This window comes from Opisthocomus hoazin, chromosome 8 (assembly GCF_030867145.1).
Source record: "Opisthocomus hoazin isolate bOpiHoa1 chromosome 8, bOpiHoa1.hap1, whole genome shotgun sequence".
NCBI lineage: Eukaryota > Metazoa > Chordata > Aves > Opisthocomiformes > Opisthocomidae > Opisthocomus > Opisthocomus hoazin.
Genome location: NC_134421.1, coordinates 4,638,545 through 4,654,805, shown reverse-complemented (window position 1 = coordinate 4,654,805; position 16,261 = coordinate 4,638,545). Strand labels below are relative to the sequence as shown.

Here is a 16,261-nt window from a genome sequence, read left to right as displayed (position 1 = left end):
TTGGTTTAAATATACACTGAGTACCTTAAATCAGAAACATGTGATACAACAAATGTTCAATATCCACGTCAAGATGCAGACAAGAAAAACAAACTGCATCGTAAGAGAAGACAGAGCATCACCACGTCGCATGCAAACGCCAAGTGCTGCAAATATTCCGGGTGTCTCATGGAAATACGGAGACATGCTATTGATAGCTCGGGTTCACTCCGTTTGAAAACTCCACTTTGCTCAGAGATGGAAAACCACATTATGAGATGTAAAAGTGAGGATGGGAAAAGGGGGTTGGAGGGAGTAAGGAATATTTTATCATCTATATCATATCTTAAAGAAGACAGTCTCCCTGCAGCTCACCGAATGTCTTAACGTGTCGAGTCAAAGCAGCATGACATCAGCCATCACATATCAGATAAACACAAGCTAAGCTTCATCAGGATTTATTTGGATGTTGCTACTTAAGGTCCATTAAAACAGACCTGCTGACTTCATTGAAAGCTGATTCCCAGCTCGACAAATGCAGAGCAGATAGGCAGAAGGCTGGAAGTACTGGAGGTAGAATTAAATCTGAACAGAGCCTGAAAAGCACTGCCACTGCTCCAAGCCCCACTGAAATACCTTGGTACAGTCCAGGAAGATGCCGGAGATTCCAGGAAGATTTTCTGGGTTGTTGGTTGTTCCTGGCAAGATAAGCAGAAATATTTCCGTAAAGCTTTCTGTGGCTGCCTCTGAATGCTTAGCTCCTTTCCTTTCCCTGCCTTTTTCAGATCCTACCCATGCTAATGAGCACCAAAATTTAAGGAAGAAGAAAATGGCTGCTACAGGAAGCAGTACACTAAAAATGCACATTCACAGAGGACAATTTACAGTACAGAACACTGGGCATTTCCAAAATGGCTTTTCTTTTTCTGGAAGAAAAGTATCTCATGTGCAGTGTCTCTCCTTAGCACTATACTTTCAGGCTAGCAGTCTGCTCCTCTTTTCCCTAGTTAATTCTCCCTTCCCAGGCATACATGTTATTCTGTACAGTTGCAGCTGTCGGGGTAATGTTCAAAAACCATGGATTAATAAAAGCAGGAAATTATCTTCTTCATTGGACACTACAGAACAATTCAGGTAGACAGAAACACTATCTTATCAGCTCCAGACAACACAGAGTTGAGTTAGCCTGCTGCTCATACAGAAAATTACACGGGATCTCTGAGAAACGGCTAGCGTCGGGGTTTATATCCAACACCTCACCCATGAGCTGGGGAATGTAACTGGAGAAAGCTGTAAAGGAAAAGCAGAGCCAGTTCCTCAGACATCATGTCCCGAAGCTTGCTTTCATTTCTTCAAACACCAGCTGGCCTTTTAAAGCTTATTTTCTGTAACCCGCCAGCAGCACAGCCCAAGGTCTGCGTGGCTGCGGGCTGTGCAGCAGATAGATAAGCAAGAAAGCTGATACGGGCGTGCAAACAAGCTCCAGAAACAGAAGAGGCTTGAGGCACATCTTCCCAGAAGAAATCTGCCATTCCCCGCTTTGAAGACAAAGTTTGTTTATCGGCTGCCTAAGCAGGCAGCTCGATGTTAACAGATAGGGTTAGAGATACATCGCAGCCCAGGTGCCTTTCAGAAGTACGAGCCCCTGCCACACACAGGTCCCCGTTTGCGTTAAAGCTGTTAAACCCCGTGGTCAGCGTCACGCAGAGGGCAGATCAGCCAGCTGTTTCCTTCAAGCCTTCGAAACTGTGAAACCCGAATTCTGAGAGGGCAAGCGCACGCGTGTGCCAATGCCCCCGGCCCAGCAAAGTGTTTGAACCGCCACAGGCCGTCGGCGGGCTTGCAGAAGTAGCTGTCTGTTATCGGAACTACACGGTAGCCTCAGCACGCGTGCCCACAGCCGATCCGACGGCCTGAACCCCCAGCTCCCAGGCAGAGCGTCACCTCAAATCCTTCCGACGGAAGGTCACCTTTCAGCAGTGATTTATTTTTCCAAGGCTTCCTGCTGCGTGCTTCTCCTTTACATTGCCACTTATTTACTAAACCACAACGTGCACGTGTTTGAAAAAAGATGTCTTTGCTAACGCGCTGATTTCACCTTGTATTGTCTGATAGAAAATCAGATTTCCCATAAAGCGCTCAGAGGAAAACTGGTACCATGTCACGAGAAGACAGCAGCAGGCGGTTGCCACTTTCGTGCGAAATAACAAATAACGCATCCGTAGTAACTTCCTTACGTCCAAATAAATACTGCGGCGAATAAAATGACGTCAGATACCTGCGAAGTCCACAGGCTGTTTCTTACACTAGCAGTCTTTTAGTCTATCTTATTTGAATGAGGAAAAACAAACAAACAAACAAGACCCCACTTTCTGAAAATTTATAGCTTTCACTTCTACTGAAAGAAGTAATGTTGAAATAAAAAATGTCTTAAGATACTCTCTCCATTACAGCGGGTGGAAAACTAGTCCTTGAAAGTAGGAGTAGAAAACAGAGATATTACTACTTTCCCTATGCCCACAAATGATGTAAATACTTTGAATTACAAGAAAGGGTGAAAAAGGCTGGAAATGAACCATTTCCACCTGACACCGCTTTTGATTCACTGTTGAATGCTCTTATAACACACAAAAAAACCCCATCAGCCATACAGAAAAGTGAATCAAAAACCTGGGTGACAGAAGGAGAGTTTAATGGAGTGAAGCAACCAGCTCTCTGGGAAATCCACCTGAACAAGGTGTCCTGATGCCTTTGGACCTCAGGAAGGTGGGGAGTTAAAGGCAGGAGAGGACTCTCTACGTCACCAGTGCAACCCCTTTCCTAAGACCTTCTGCTTTCAACAGCAGCTGAGTTCCCAGCATAACCTCTCTTGTTGGCTACTGAGCCACCTAAATACAGATATCATAGACCTAAAATGCAAATATAAATAAAACACAAATATCAGAGACATAAAAGGCTTCAATTATTGATCCAGAAAATCAGCTTAGTCTTCCTTGGCTTTTGCATGAATTGCGCAGATGTGGAGCATGCTGGCAAACAGAGTCAAACTCCGCACTAACACTGCAAATAGACCCGCCTGGACAAGGTCCTGTGCAGCCTGCTGTAGGTGACCCTGCTTCGGCAGGGGGGTTGGACTAGATGACCCACAGAGGTCCCTTCCAACCCCTACTATTCTGTGATTCTGTGATTCTGTAATACCGCAAAGCCTGACCTGCCCGAATACCAGCAAAATATCTCATTTACAGCTCTTGATTGCCACCTCGTGGCTAACGCACGCATAACTTCACTTTGTTGTCAGGAGGAGAGGAAATCGGGAACTCCCTGTGCCGCGTAACAGCTAATAAATGCTGGCCATAAATCACAGCAGAATTTTAAATTTAGTTACATTTCCTAATGACGCTTTGCAGTGGAATGAGACTCTTCTCTGCAAGAAGAATACGAATCAAATACTAGGTGGAAATTTCAGCACAAAGTCAGCAATCACCACCCCAGTCGTGACGTCTCAGTTGCACAGTCCTCACTCAGCCTGGCTCTCCTGCTGGTGGGACACAAAAGACAACGTTGCTACTAATAAGTAACCTCAAAATTAATCCAATTAAGTAACCCTTCTGGGAAATTCTTGTAATAGTTTCCAATAGCCTCTGGGTGATTTGAAGTTCAGTTGATACAGAGCCAATTGTGGTTTATGGGAAATGTTACCTCCTTTTGAGCATTAGATCCCGCAATGCTGTAGTGGTTGAATTTGGCTATGTGCACATCTGCTTGAGAATAAGGAAAGGCAAAGGATCTGTGGAACCCAGTGAAGAACCAAGAGGAAAACATAGATGGAGGAGTGCCTGCCACTGCCAGCAACATCAGTTACTGACCTGAGCACTGTGTGGGTGCTCGCCAGGCTCCACAGAGGTCTTTTGTAATAGCCTTTCATATTTAATTTCACGTAGCAGTTCCGTGAACGCTCCAAGTAACTTCCTTTGGACCACCAAGACGCTTACATACCTGCACTGGCAAGCAGCGGGAGTTTCAGCTGTCACATGTCTTTTTATAGTCTGAAAGCAGAAAGATTTCTGCCTTCCCTTCAGTGTCAGCACCATCCAGAACCCAAACTCCGACAGCCAGGATGAAGGACTCATCCTTCAACAGCTCAACTGGAAAAAATAACATTCTTATTCTCATTATTAGCTCTTGTTCTAATCTGTGTTATCTATCCAAGTACAGTGTCACGAAAATAATTATCCTTTGTGGCTATGCCATTTATCACAAGGAAGGTTAAGCCATTACTGTCCGTTCTGGGGTTTTTTTATGCAGAGGCTTGCAGAATGCCTGTAAAAATCATTTGCTTGCAAGGCTCAGATAAATTGCTTTATGATTTATAGGGAGACTATCACACCCAAAGCTTGATGATTTATGATAAAAAGACTAAGCACCTTAATCATCTCTGTCTAACTGTACCCCCATCTCTGCTTAGGCACTTCCTCCTTCCCCTGGTCACATTACTGGTATCCCACAAGACAGCCAAGAGAGATCATAGAATCATAGAATCATAGAAAGTTTTGGGTCGGAAGGGACCCCTACAGGTCATCTAGTCCAACCCCCCTGCAGCGAGAAGGGACACTGCTAACTAGATCAGGTTGCATACTGAACTTGGAAAAAAGAGCAAGTATGAAATATGCGTCATGTGAATTCCATAAGCAAGGAAAGAGAATGCAACTTTTGTATTTAAACTAGATTTATAATTAACCATTTTAAAAACTATGAATTGACTGAGTTAAACACTTAAAAATAACTGAGTGTTGCTGGAAAGGTAAAACACTGACTTTTTCTGTCTCACATTCTCTATCAAGAATAACGGCATCTACATAGACCAGCAATCCTGCCACCTGCAACTGATGCTGGCCATAAATACTCCACATTTATCTTTCCTGGTAACAAACAGTCACCTGAACTGAGAATCATTTTTTAAAAAGTCATCTGAGGAATACAGAGCACGCAAGAGTCACCGGGAAAATAAAATCTTTGCTTCCAATTTCTACACCAGTCTAAGTACTTGAACATTACTAACAGCAGCACAGCTGTACCATTCTGACACCAATCTACATACTAGAGACCAAAGTTCGGCTTTTAACGTAACATTTGGTTCTTGCCACTTTGAACAGGAAGAGTTTTAAATGGCATATCTATCGCTGAAGAAAGAACATGAAAAAACAACAGTTGCGGCAAGTCAGCAAATTAAGTAACAACTTCAGGAGTTCACCAGAATTATTAATCTTGAAAGCTTCAATTTACACTTGACAAAAACATAACCAAGCAATCTTAAACCAGCAGACACAGGAACAATTAAACTGTTAAATTCCAACTGTGGCTTTCTTAGCAGCTGATGCCTCATGACTGAACCCAGGATTACAGTACCCAGAAAATTAAAAAAAAAAAAAAAAAAGAGAGAAAATGCCAAGCCCCAAGAAGGTCAATTACGAGGGCAGTTCTCATTTGAAAAGAAATACAGCAGATTATGACCAGCGCCTTAAAATCTGTCCAACAATTTGAGAAACACCTTTAAAAAAAAAATCCCCCCCTCCCACCCCGTACTATCACCTGCTTAGGCTACGGCAATTGGCGTGGTACCAGGAGCGCTCTCCCTCGCTGAAGCAAGGCTGCGTTTGCCCGAGTTGGACACTGTTGCACAGAGAGAAGCCGTAAGAGCATACATCTCCATACAACATTTCTATTAATTTAATGGGACAGAGAGCACAGAACTAATATGCTCTAAATTAAAAACAGTGCCATGAAAAGCAATTTTTTCTTTTTTTTTAATTTTTTAAACAGACAGGAAGCTGCAAATGCCAGTGGCGGTGTGGCTCTGCATAAGGGTAATAAAGCAGTCTGCATTCGTGAAGCATGTTTTGGATAGGGAGGAAGGTTTCAGACAGACAGCGATACAAAACTGTTGTACTGCTGGATGTTTCGCTTGAGAATATCCGAGCACGGACGCAGGACACGTTCAAATCGGGGTCGATCAAGCTTTACACATTTCAACGGGCCACGAGCAACAACTGTGGCAGCACGGGGATGGTTCATCAACAGAGCTATTTCACCAAAATAATCAGAAGGTGCCAGTCTGCCCACTTCAACAAATTCTTCATTTTCTGATTGACGCTGTAAGACTGCAGCTGTGCCCTCCAATATAATGAAGAACTCATCCCCTGGCTCTCCCTGGACCACAATCTTTTCCCCATCCTCAAACTGTACCGGTTCCAATGCATCAGCTACAGTGAGACGCTCCCACTTGTCCAGAGATTCCAATATAGATACTTTACTAAGGAATTCCTCATACATTTTTCTCTTCCTCAAAGTACTCCCCATCAGGATCCTTCTATAGCTGTCTCTATCAATGAACGGTGCTTAGAACAAGTAATTTGACTGTTCTAGCATGGCAGGGTGGTGAAATAAATAGTCACGAAAATTTTCTCAGTAAATATTTTGTTAGCAAGCGATACCAACCTGTAAGCTTCAGGGGGAAAAAAAGGCATTGTGTGTGATTATTTACATTTCAGTGGCTTTCACAGAATCACAGAATAGCAGGGGTTGGAAGGGACCTCTGTGGGTCTTCTAGTCCAACCCCCCATGCCGAAGCAGGGTCACTCACAGCAGGCTGCACAGGACCTTCTCCAGGCGGGTCTTGAATAACTCCAGAGAAGGAGACTCCACAGCCTCCCTGGGCAGCCTGTTCCAGGGCTCTGTCACCCTCAGAGGGAAGAAGTTCTTCCTCATGTTCAGACGGAACTTCCTCTGCTTCAGTTTGTGCCCATTGCCCCTTGTCCTGTCACTGGGCACCACTGAAAAGAGCTTGGCCCCATCCTCCTGACACCCACCCTGCAGGTATTTATAGGCATTTATAAGGTCCCCTCGCAGCCTTCTCTTCTTCAGGCTGAACAAGCCCAGTTCCCTCAACCTCTCCTCGTAGGGGAGATGCTCCAGTCCCCTCATCATCCTCGTAGCCCTCCGCTGGACTCTCTCCAGTAGCTCTTCATCTTTCTTGAACTGGGGAGCCCAGAACTGGACACAGTACTCCAGATGAGGCCTCACCAGGGTAGTGTAGAGGGGAAGGAGAACCTCCCTCGTCCTGCTGGCCACACTCTTCTTGATGCACCCCAGGATCCCATTGGCTTTCTTGGCAGCCAGGGCACACTGCTGGCTCATGGTCACCCTGTCGTCCACCAGGACACCCAGGTCCCTCTCCGCAGAGCTGCTCTCCAGCAGGTCCACCCCAAGCCTGTACTGGTGCATGAGGTTGTTCCTCCCCAGGTGCAGGACCCTGCACTTGCCCTTGTTGAACCTCATCAGGTTCCTCTCTGCCCAGCTTTCCAGCCTATCCAGGTCACGCTGAATGGCAGCACAGCCTTCTGGTGTATCTACCACACCTCCCAGTTTGGTGTCGTCAGCAAACTTGCTGAGGGTACATTCTAACTCTTCATCCAGGTCGTTGATGAAGAAGTTAAACAAGACTGGGCCCAGTACTGACCCCTGGGGGACACCACTTGTTACCAGCCTCCAACTAGACTCAGCGCCGCTGATGACAACCCTCTGAGTTCTGCCATTCAGCCAGTTCTCTATCCACTTCACCGACCACTCATCCAGCCCACACTTCCTCAGCTTCCCTAGGAGGATATCATGGGAGACTGTGTCGAAAGCCTTGCTGAAGTCAAGGTAGACAACATCCACGGCTCTCTCTTCGTCTACCCATCCAGTCATGTCATCGTAGAAAGCTATCAGATTGGTCAGGCATGATTTCCCCTCGGTGAATCCATGCTGACTACTCCTGATAACCTTCTTTTCTTCCACTTGCTTCATGATGGCCTCCAGGACAAGCTGCTCCATCACCTTTCCCGGGATGGAGGTGAGGCTGACCGGCCTGTAGTTCCCTGGGTCCTCCTTCTTGCCCTTTTTGAAGATTGGAGTGACATTGGCCTTTCTCCAGTCCTCGGGCACCTCTCCTGTCCTCCAGGACCTCTCAAAGATGATGGAGAGTGGCTCAGCAACGACATCCGCCAGCTCTCTCAGCACTCGTGTGTGGGGGGAATGGCAAGGCTCGACCGAATTGCTTGTTGTAGAAAATCCATTTTAAGCTTAGCACACGGTGTCCTTGACAGAACAAGGAATTTAACAAATCAACTCTGCGGTTAGCAAGAATGTGAAAAACAGGTTGCAGCTGGAGAAGAATGAGGGAGTATGGGCGGAGTTGACATTTAGCTGGCTAGCCAATAATGAGCTCTAACTTTGCAATATGTAGTAGCTAATTAATCACTCTATAAATTGTGTAACCAAACTGTAATAAACGAAGCTTGCTTATCACTCACATTGAGTCGGCTGCATTCTTCCGCCGCTTCTCCAGGTTCGCGACCCTCGGGGCAGGACTTAGCCGATCGCCCCGACATTTGGCGCCCGAACAGGGACCTGGAGCAGCGGCAAGGAGCGGGGCACTGGGAGCAGCGACCAGGGGGCAGAAGCGACCGAACACTGCGCTGTGGTGTGTCGACTTAGGAGCCTGACTACGTGATTTTGCGTACGCTCGCCACCGCAAGGGCTACAGGTTAAGGGCTGCAAGGATATCGCTTCGGCAGGTATATGTTTTTAATTGTTGTTAAAGGATAAAGGCTTATTGTTAAAGGTATGGATAAGGAAGTAGCCCTAGAGTTATTACAGCGCTTTTTAGAAAAGCGGGGAGTAGAGCTTGGTTGTATTAAATAGCTAGCGGGACTAGTGGCAACCGGTAAGCTCAAGGGGTTTTTTAAGACTCCAGATTCGTTATTTGAGGAGAAGGAGTGGAGGGATTTTGGAGACGTGTTATGGGATATGGTGATTGATGATGACAAGATAGGTAAAAAGTTAATGAAGCCGTGGCGGGAAGTTATCAATTGCATTAAGAGGTATAAGGTTGAGAAAAACCTTGCGGCCGTTGTTACTCAGAAGTTGGAAAAGGTAGAGCCGTCAGACCCCCGCCGGAGGCGGGATGTTTCTTGTTTTCTAGTGGAACCACGGCACCCCCTGGAGACAATGCCTTGTTATTTAGCACGAGTAAGGTCCCGGAGCCTCCGTGCTGGGAAAAAGTGAAGGTGACGATGGAGGGGTCTAGTAACAATCAAGAGGCTGAGGAAGAAAAGGAGTTAGGGATAGGGCGGAAGGTGGAGCAGCAAGGGATGGAGCAAGGAAAGGGGGAGCAAGGGAATAAAGAAACGGGAAAGGATAGTGGGACCTGTAGGAGACCGATGGGTATTAATTGGAGGAAGGTGGCAGACGAAGCGTCTGAGGCAGGGGAATTTCTCCCCTTGGCCTTTCCGGTAGCGTTTGAAGAAGATGCGCATGGGGATTATCATGGTAATCATGCTCCGTTAGGCTGGAAATTGTTGTCACAGTTACGGAACACGGTGAATGAATCAGGTTTGCACGGCGAGCCATCTAAGCAGATGTTGAATTATATATGGGGGGGTGCTGTGCTTTGTCCTGAGGATATTAAGGTTATTATGCGAATGATTATGACTCAGTCGCAGTTATTGTTGTGGCAGGCTCATTGGCAGCGATATTGTGAAGCGTCCGCTCAAACGCCGCGGGAGCAGGGCGATCCGCTGCGAGGTGTAACAGTGGAACAACTGATGGGGGCAGGTCCTTTTGTCACTATCAGGGCACAACTGCAGATGGGGCCGCAGCGATGCTTGGAGGCTATGCGTACGGCTAGAGCTGCTCTTGAACACGTTAAAACCGCACAGCCCTCGCCGTCCTATATGGGCATTAAGCAAGGAAGGGAGGAAACTTTTGCTCGCTTTATTGATCGCCTCACTAGTGCCATAGAACAGTCAGATGTACCGGAGTGGATGAGGGCAGCTTTGCTGAGACAGTGTGTTATTCAGAATTCGAATACTCAAACTAGAAACATCATAAGTTCTTTACCCGCTGATGCCACAGTAGAGCTAATGTTGGATAGAATGAGTAGGGTACCGGTAGGACCACAAGCTATGTTGGTCGAGGCTATGAAACAGTTAGGAAGCGATATCCTTCAAGCCCAACAACAGGCCTTCACAGCCCAACAGCAAATCCAACAGCAAGTGTTCGCCGCTCTGCAACCCCTTCGAGTTAATGCTGCGGAGGCACGACCGAAGCCGCCACGAAACTTTAAGTGTTACCGATGTGGGCGAGAAGGACATATGAGACGTAATTGTCAAGCCACCAGGGTGTGGTGTGAGAACTGCCGTACGAACAATCACAATACTGAGATATGTCTCAAGTCGGGAAACGGACGGATGAGCGCGTCGAGCCGTCGCGCCCCGACACAAGTAGCAGCTCCAGCAGTGCAGCAAGTGACTGCCAACTTATAAACGCCCACAGCGACATCAGCAGCCAGTTACAACCAGCTGCAGCCGGCAGCCTCGGAATGGATGTGGCAATGGCAGTAGCTGTCACCCTATTGGATCAAAGACCCCAACGAGTACCAAGCAATGTAAAGGGACCAGTGATTATTAATAAACAAGCATGTGAATCGTTATTACTCGGCCGCTCGTCAACAAGCCTAAAAGGTTTGACGGTCATCCCAAGACTCATTGACGCCGATTTTACCGGGACTATTAGCATCATTGTCCAGACATCGTTTCCGCCAATACATATTCCAACAGGCAGCAAAATTGCCCAATTGATACCGCTGCCGCACCTGACTGCGGGTATTTCCCCGAGAATCACCACCCCCCGGGAGGACCGAGGATTTGGCTCAACGGGAGCAGGAGTATTTCTGACCATGTCTATGAACCATCGACCGACTACGATGGCTACGCTAGAGGCCCGGGGTCAACAGATCCACCTCTCGCTGCTGTTGGATACAGGTGCTGACTTAACTATTATAGAAGAAGGGGTCTGGCCTAAAACATGGCCTACGAAACCAATGGAGCGAGGAGTTGAAGGAGTGGGAGGATACACTCCGGTACAACGGAGCGTGGACCGTATTTTGATAATCATAGACGACAGACGTGCGACCGTGCCAGTCACTATCATGCCCCTCCCGACTGGAGTGAATGGTCTAATTGGAAGAGATGTTCTTGACCAATTGGGGGTGGTGCTAACCACCGAGAAGGTTTTTCAGTAACGGTCACTGCAACCTGGGCTTTCCCGATCCCATTGCAGTGGATAACGAACGAACCAGTGTGGGTCGAGCAGTGGCCGTTAAAGCAGGAAAGCCTCGCCGCCGCTCATCAAATAGTGCAAGAACAACTAGACCAAAAGCATCTGCGTTTATCGACAAGCCCTTGGAATACTCCAATTTTTGTGATCAAGAAAAAATCTGGAAAATTTAGGCTAGTACATGACTTAAGGGCAGTTAACACTCAAATGCAATCGATGGGAGCGCTGCAGCCAGGACTACCTAACCCCGCTATGTTACCAGAGCATTGGAGACTGTTGATAGTGGACTTAAAAGATTGCTTTTTTACTATTGCATTACACGAGCAAGATATGCAACGCTTCGCGTTTACTTTGCCCTCTGTTAACAAAGAGGCGCCAGCACAGCGTTTTGAATGGACAGTATTACCACAAGGAATGAAAAATAGTCCCACGCTGTGCCAGTTGTATGTGGACAATGCACTACAACCCTTAAGGAAATTATGGCCACACACGTTAATTTACCATTATATGGATGACATCCTACTTGAGCAAGAATCGGAGTTCAGTCCAGAACAAGTTCGGATATTACATACAAAGCTGAGAGAGAATGGTTTAGTAATAGCCGTGGAAAAAATTCAAACGAAAGCGCCATGGCTATATCTAGGCTGGAAGATTTCTGACTCTCAGATCCACCCACAAAAACTGCAACTCAACACGTCAATCAAGACACTGCATGACGCCCAAAGGCTGATGGGAGACATCCAATGGATCCGTCCTGTCGTCGGAATATCCAACGCACAGCTGGACAGCCTTCGACCGTTACTACGTGGGACAGACCCAACCACACCGGTGCAACTTACGTCGGAACAGCAGCGTATCCTCTCTCAAATTGCTGACCAGATTGCCTCACGTTTTGTCCACCGCCGTGACCCCGACCTCCCTATTGACCTTTGTGTATTTTTAACAAATTCTCATCTATTAGGAGCCCTATCGCAATTTAAAAAGAAAAAGGGGGAAGTGTGGGGGGGATGGCAAGGCTCGACCGAATTGCTTGTTGTAGAAAATCCATTTTAAGCTTAGCACACGGTGTCCTTGACAGAACAAGGAATTTAACAAATCAACTCTGCGGTTAGCAAGAATGTGAAAAACAGGTTGCAGCTGGAGAAGAATGAGGGAGTATGGGCGGAGTTGACATTTAGCTGGCTAGCCAATAATGAGCTCTAACTTTGCAATATGTAGTAGCTAATTAATCACTCTATAAATTGTGTAACCAAACTGTAATAAACGAAGCTTGCTTATCACTCACATTGAGTCGGCTGCATTCTTCCGCCGCTTCTCCAGGTTCGCGACCCTCGGGGCAGGACTTAGCCGATCGCCCCGACACTCGTGGGTGCATTCCATCGGGGCCCATGGATTTGTGGACGTCCAGATCGCTTAAGCGATCCCTCACACAGTCCTCCTCGACCAAGGGAAAGTCGTCCTCTTTGTAGGCTTCTTCTCTTACCTCCGGGGCCTGGGATTCCTGAGGGCCAGTCTTAGCACTGAAGACTGAAGCAAAGAAGGCATTCATTAGCTCTGCCTCCTCCGCATCCTCCGTCACCAGGACACCCGCCTCATTCAGCAGCGGCCCCACATTGTCCCTAGCCTTCCTTTTGCTGCTGATGTAGTTGAAGAAGCCCTTCTTGTTGTTTTTGACATCCCTTGCCAGCTTCAATTCCAGGTGAGCCTTGGCCTTCCTCGGCTTTAACATACTCTGGCACTTTCAAAAATTATACGTTGTACCCATACACATAAAAACATACATAATTCAATGATTTAAAAGGCCACTGTCTGACGTGTACAAACATCACCTCTGATAGGTACATTCTAGTATTATCCAGTGTGTTCGATGCAGTCTAACAACGTTGGCAAGAAGAAAATTTGTCCTTTCGGTAGTCTAGCATTCTTTGCACGCTTCTCCTACACAAGTTCTTGCTCCAGCTTCGCCAGGAGCGATAGGCACACACTTAAAACATCAGACTGTGATGCAATTGCAATGGGTATTACATTTCTGACGGGTTTATGGGTTTCTGCCTGACTGCTGCACAGCCAGGGAGATGCACAACTTTCTTCCCGAGACTTTCTTTATCGTAATTGAAAATCAAGCCTGTGCGTGACTGTTTGTATAGAATTGAGAAATTTGGGACTTATGATACTATCATGTTATTTTTACACACAGCATTTAGCTCTGTAACAGTCCTCTCACAGGATGCCTGTAGCACGGCTCGGCCGTGCCTACACCGCGCGCGCGCGCACACACACACACACAGACACACACACACAGAATCACAGAATCACAGAATCACAGAATAGCAGGGGTTGGAAGGGACCTCTGTGGGTCATCTAGTCCAACCCCCCTGCCGAAGCAGGGTCACCTACAGTAGGCTGCACAGGATCTTGTTCAGGCGGGTCTTGAATATCTCCAGAGAAGGAGACTCCACAACCTCCCTGGGCAGCCTGTGCCAGGGCTCCGTCACCCTCAGAGGGAAGAAGTTCTTCCTCATGTTCAGACGGAACTTCCTGTGCCTCAGTTTGTGCCCATTGCCCCTTGTCCTGTCACTGGGCACCACTGAAAAGAGCTTGGCCCCATCCTCCTGACACCCACCCTGCAGATATTTGTAGGCATTTATAAGGTCCCCTCGCAGCCTTCTCTTCTTCAGGCTGAACAAGCCCAGTTCCCTCAACCTCTCCTTGTAGGGGAGATGCTCCAGTCCCCTCACCATCCTCGTAGCCCTCCGCTGGACTCTCTCCAGTAGCTCTTCATCTTTCTTGAGCTGGGGAGCCCAGAACTGGACACAGTACTCCAGATGAGGCCTCACCAGGGTAGTGTAGAGGGGAAGGAGAACCTCCCTCGTCCTGTTGGCCACACTCTTCTTGATGCACCCCAGGATCCCATTGGCTTTCTTGGCAGCCAGGGCACACTGCTGGCTCATGGTTAACCTGTCGTCCACCAGGACACCCAGGTCCCTCTCCGCAGAGCTGCTCTCCAGCAGGTCCACCCCAAGCCTGTACTGGTGCATGAGGTTGTTCCTCCCCAGGTGCAGGACCCTGCACTTGCCCTTGTTGAACCTCATCAGGTTCCTCTCTGCCCAGCTTTCCAGCCTATCCAGGTCACGCTGAATGGCAGCACAGCCTTCTGGTGTATCTACCACACCTCCCAGTTTGGTGTCGTCAGCAAACTTGCTGAGGGTACATTCTAACTCTTCATCCAGGTCGTTGATGAAGAAGTTAAACAAGACTGGGCCCAGTACTGACAGACACACACACACACAGACACACACACAGACACACACACACACAGACACACACACACACAGACACACGCACACACAGACACACGCACACACAGACACACGCACACACAGACACACGCACACACAGACACACAGCCGTGCTACCCTGTATCAAAACCCTCTTTCTGCTGCTGCCTGCTCAGTTTCCACACTGCGCAGAGAGCCCACCCCTGCTTCCACCACTGATACCAGAGGGAAAGGGTGAAATGAAGAACGGAGGTGTGTCCAAGACTTGTATGTACCTTGTACGAGGCAAAGAAATACATGCCCAGTCACAGCAACGTCCGCTCCAACGTGAGTACCAAGCACCATCACGGCATGAGCCTTGCCATTTGGGCTGTGATGACGCGCTCTTACCATCTCCAAAGGGAACACAATCAGAGGACGCAGGCTGAAAAGTGCAAACAAATTTATTTTTTTTAAAAGTGTCATAACCTTCAATTTAATTCCATGCAAAACACCTTGATGATCTCACACTAAAGAGGCTGTGTGAAAGGAATACCTGCTGAAAGCTAACAAGCCACGAATAACGGCATTCTTACAATGATATTTTAAAAATGAAGAGGATTTCCATAGCTGGTTCTGAGTTTGGGGTCATCCTACAAAACCCCAGTATTGAAGCTGCAGTTGAAGGAATCTAAAAGCAAGGAAAAAAGCAGCAGTCAGCACCATGGTCTGCAAAACCCTGGCTCATTTAGAGCAAAATGACTGACCTGGGAAAATATGAAAGCATATTCCACATCAATTGGTCTGGTGTTTCAAGGATGGAAATCAAATTTAAGTCTAAAACACGATCAACATGGCCCAGCAACCAATTAAAAACAGGTGTGCACCTATTAGAGGACATATAAGGAGATCTATGAATAAGAAACAAAATTAATATATTACACCAGAGAAAAAGGGAAGAAGGAATGCGGAAGGACACACAAGCACCAAATATCCCTGGGCGGAGAAAGACAAGGAACTGGGGAACTAGTTACCTTTCAGCTGAAAAAGATGACAGGCTGTTCTGGTTTTGGCTGGGACAGAGTCAATTTTCCTCCCGGTAGTTGGGGTGCGGTGCTGTGTTCTGGATGTGGGATGGGAGTGGTGTTGATAACATACTGATGTCTTTAGTTGTCGCTAGGTCATTAAGGGCTTTTCAGCTTCTTCTCATACTGACCTGCCAACAAGAGGACAGGGAGGGGAAGCTGGGAGGGGACACGGCCAGGACAGCTGACCCCAGCGATATTCCATGCCATATGACGTCACGCTCAGCGTATAAAGCTGGGGAAAGAAGAAGGAAGAGGGGGACATTTGGGGTGATAGCATTTGTCTTCCCAAGTAATTGTTACACGTGAGGGAGCCCTGCTTTCCTGGGGATGGCTGAACACTGCCCGCTGATGGGAATGTGAATGAATTCCTTGCTCTGCTTTGCTTGTGTGTGTGGCTTTTGCTTTACCTGTTAAACTGTCCGTATCTCAACCCACGAGTGTTCTCACTTTTACCCTTCTGATTCTCTCCCCCATCCCACTGTGAAAGTAGTGAGCAAGTGGCTGGCTGGTGCTTAGTTGCCAGCCAGGGTTAAACCACTACACAGGGAAAAAAAAAAAAAAATTTTTTGAAAAAGAGGAAGATGAAATGAAATAAAATAAATGTTAGGGTGGGTGGGAATCCACAATAAAGGAAAAGAAAAAATCCTCATTCAAACGTTCTGACTAACAGAAGAAAAGTTGCAGAAGGAATAAGGACTGCAGAAAGCAACCACTGCCTTCATGGCCATAGACACCACACTGTTAGGTGTGACCACCCCTTAGCGGTACATTGAAAGCAAA

The 16,261-nt window shown here is 47.2% G+C and overlaps 1 pseudogene; it reads right to left on the bottom strand.

The window, feature by feature from the left end:
• Positions 1-5,721: 5,721 nt before the first annotated feature.
• On the bottom strand, positions 5,722-14,759 carry LOC142362246 (cAMP-dependent protein kinase type I-alpha regulatory subunit pseudogene; annotated as a pseudogene).
• Positions 14,760-16,261: the final 1,502 nt, after the last annotated feature.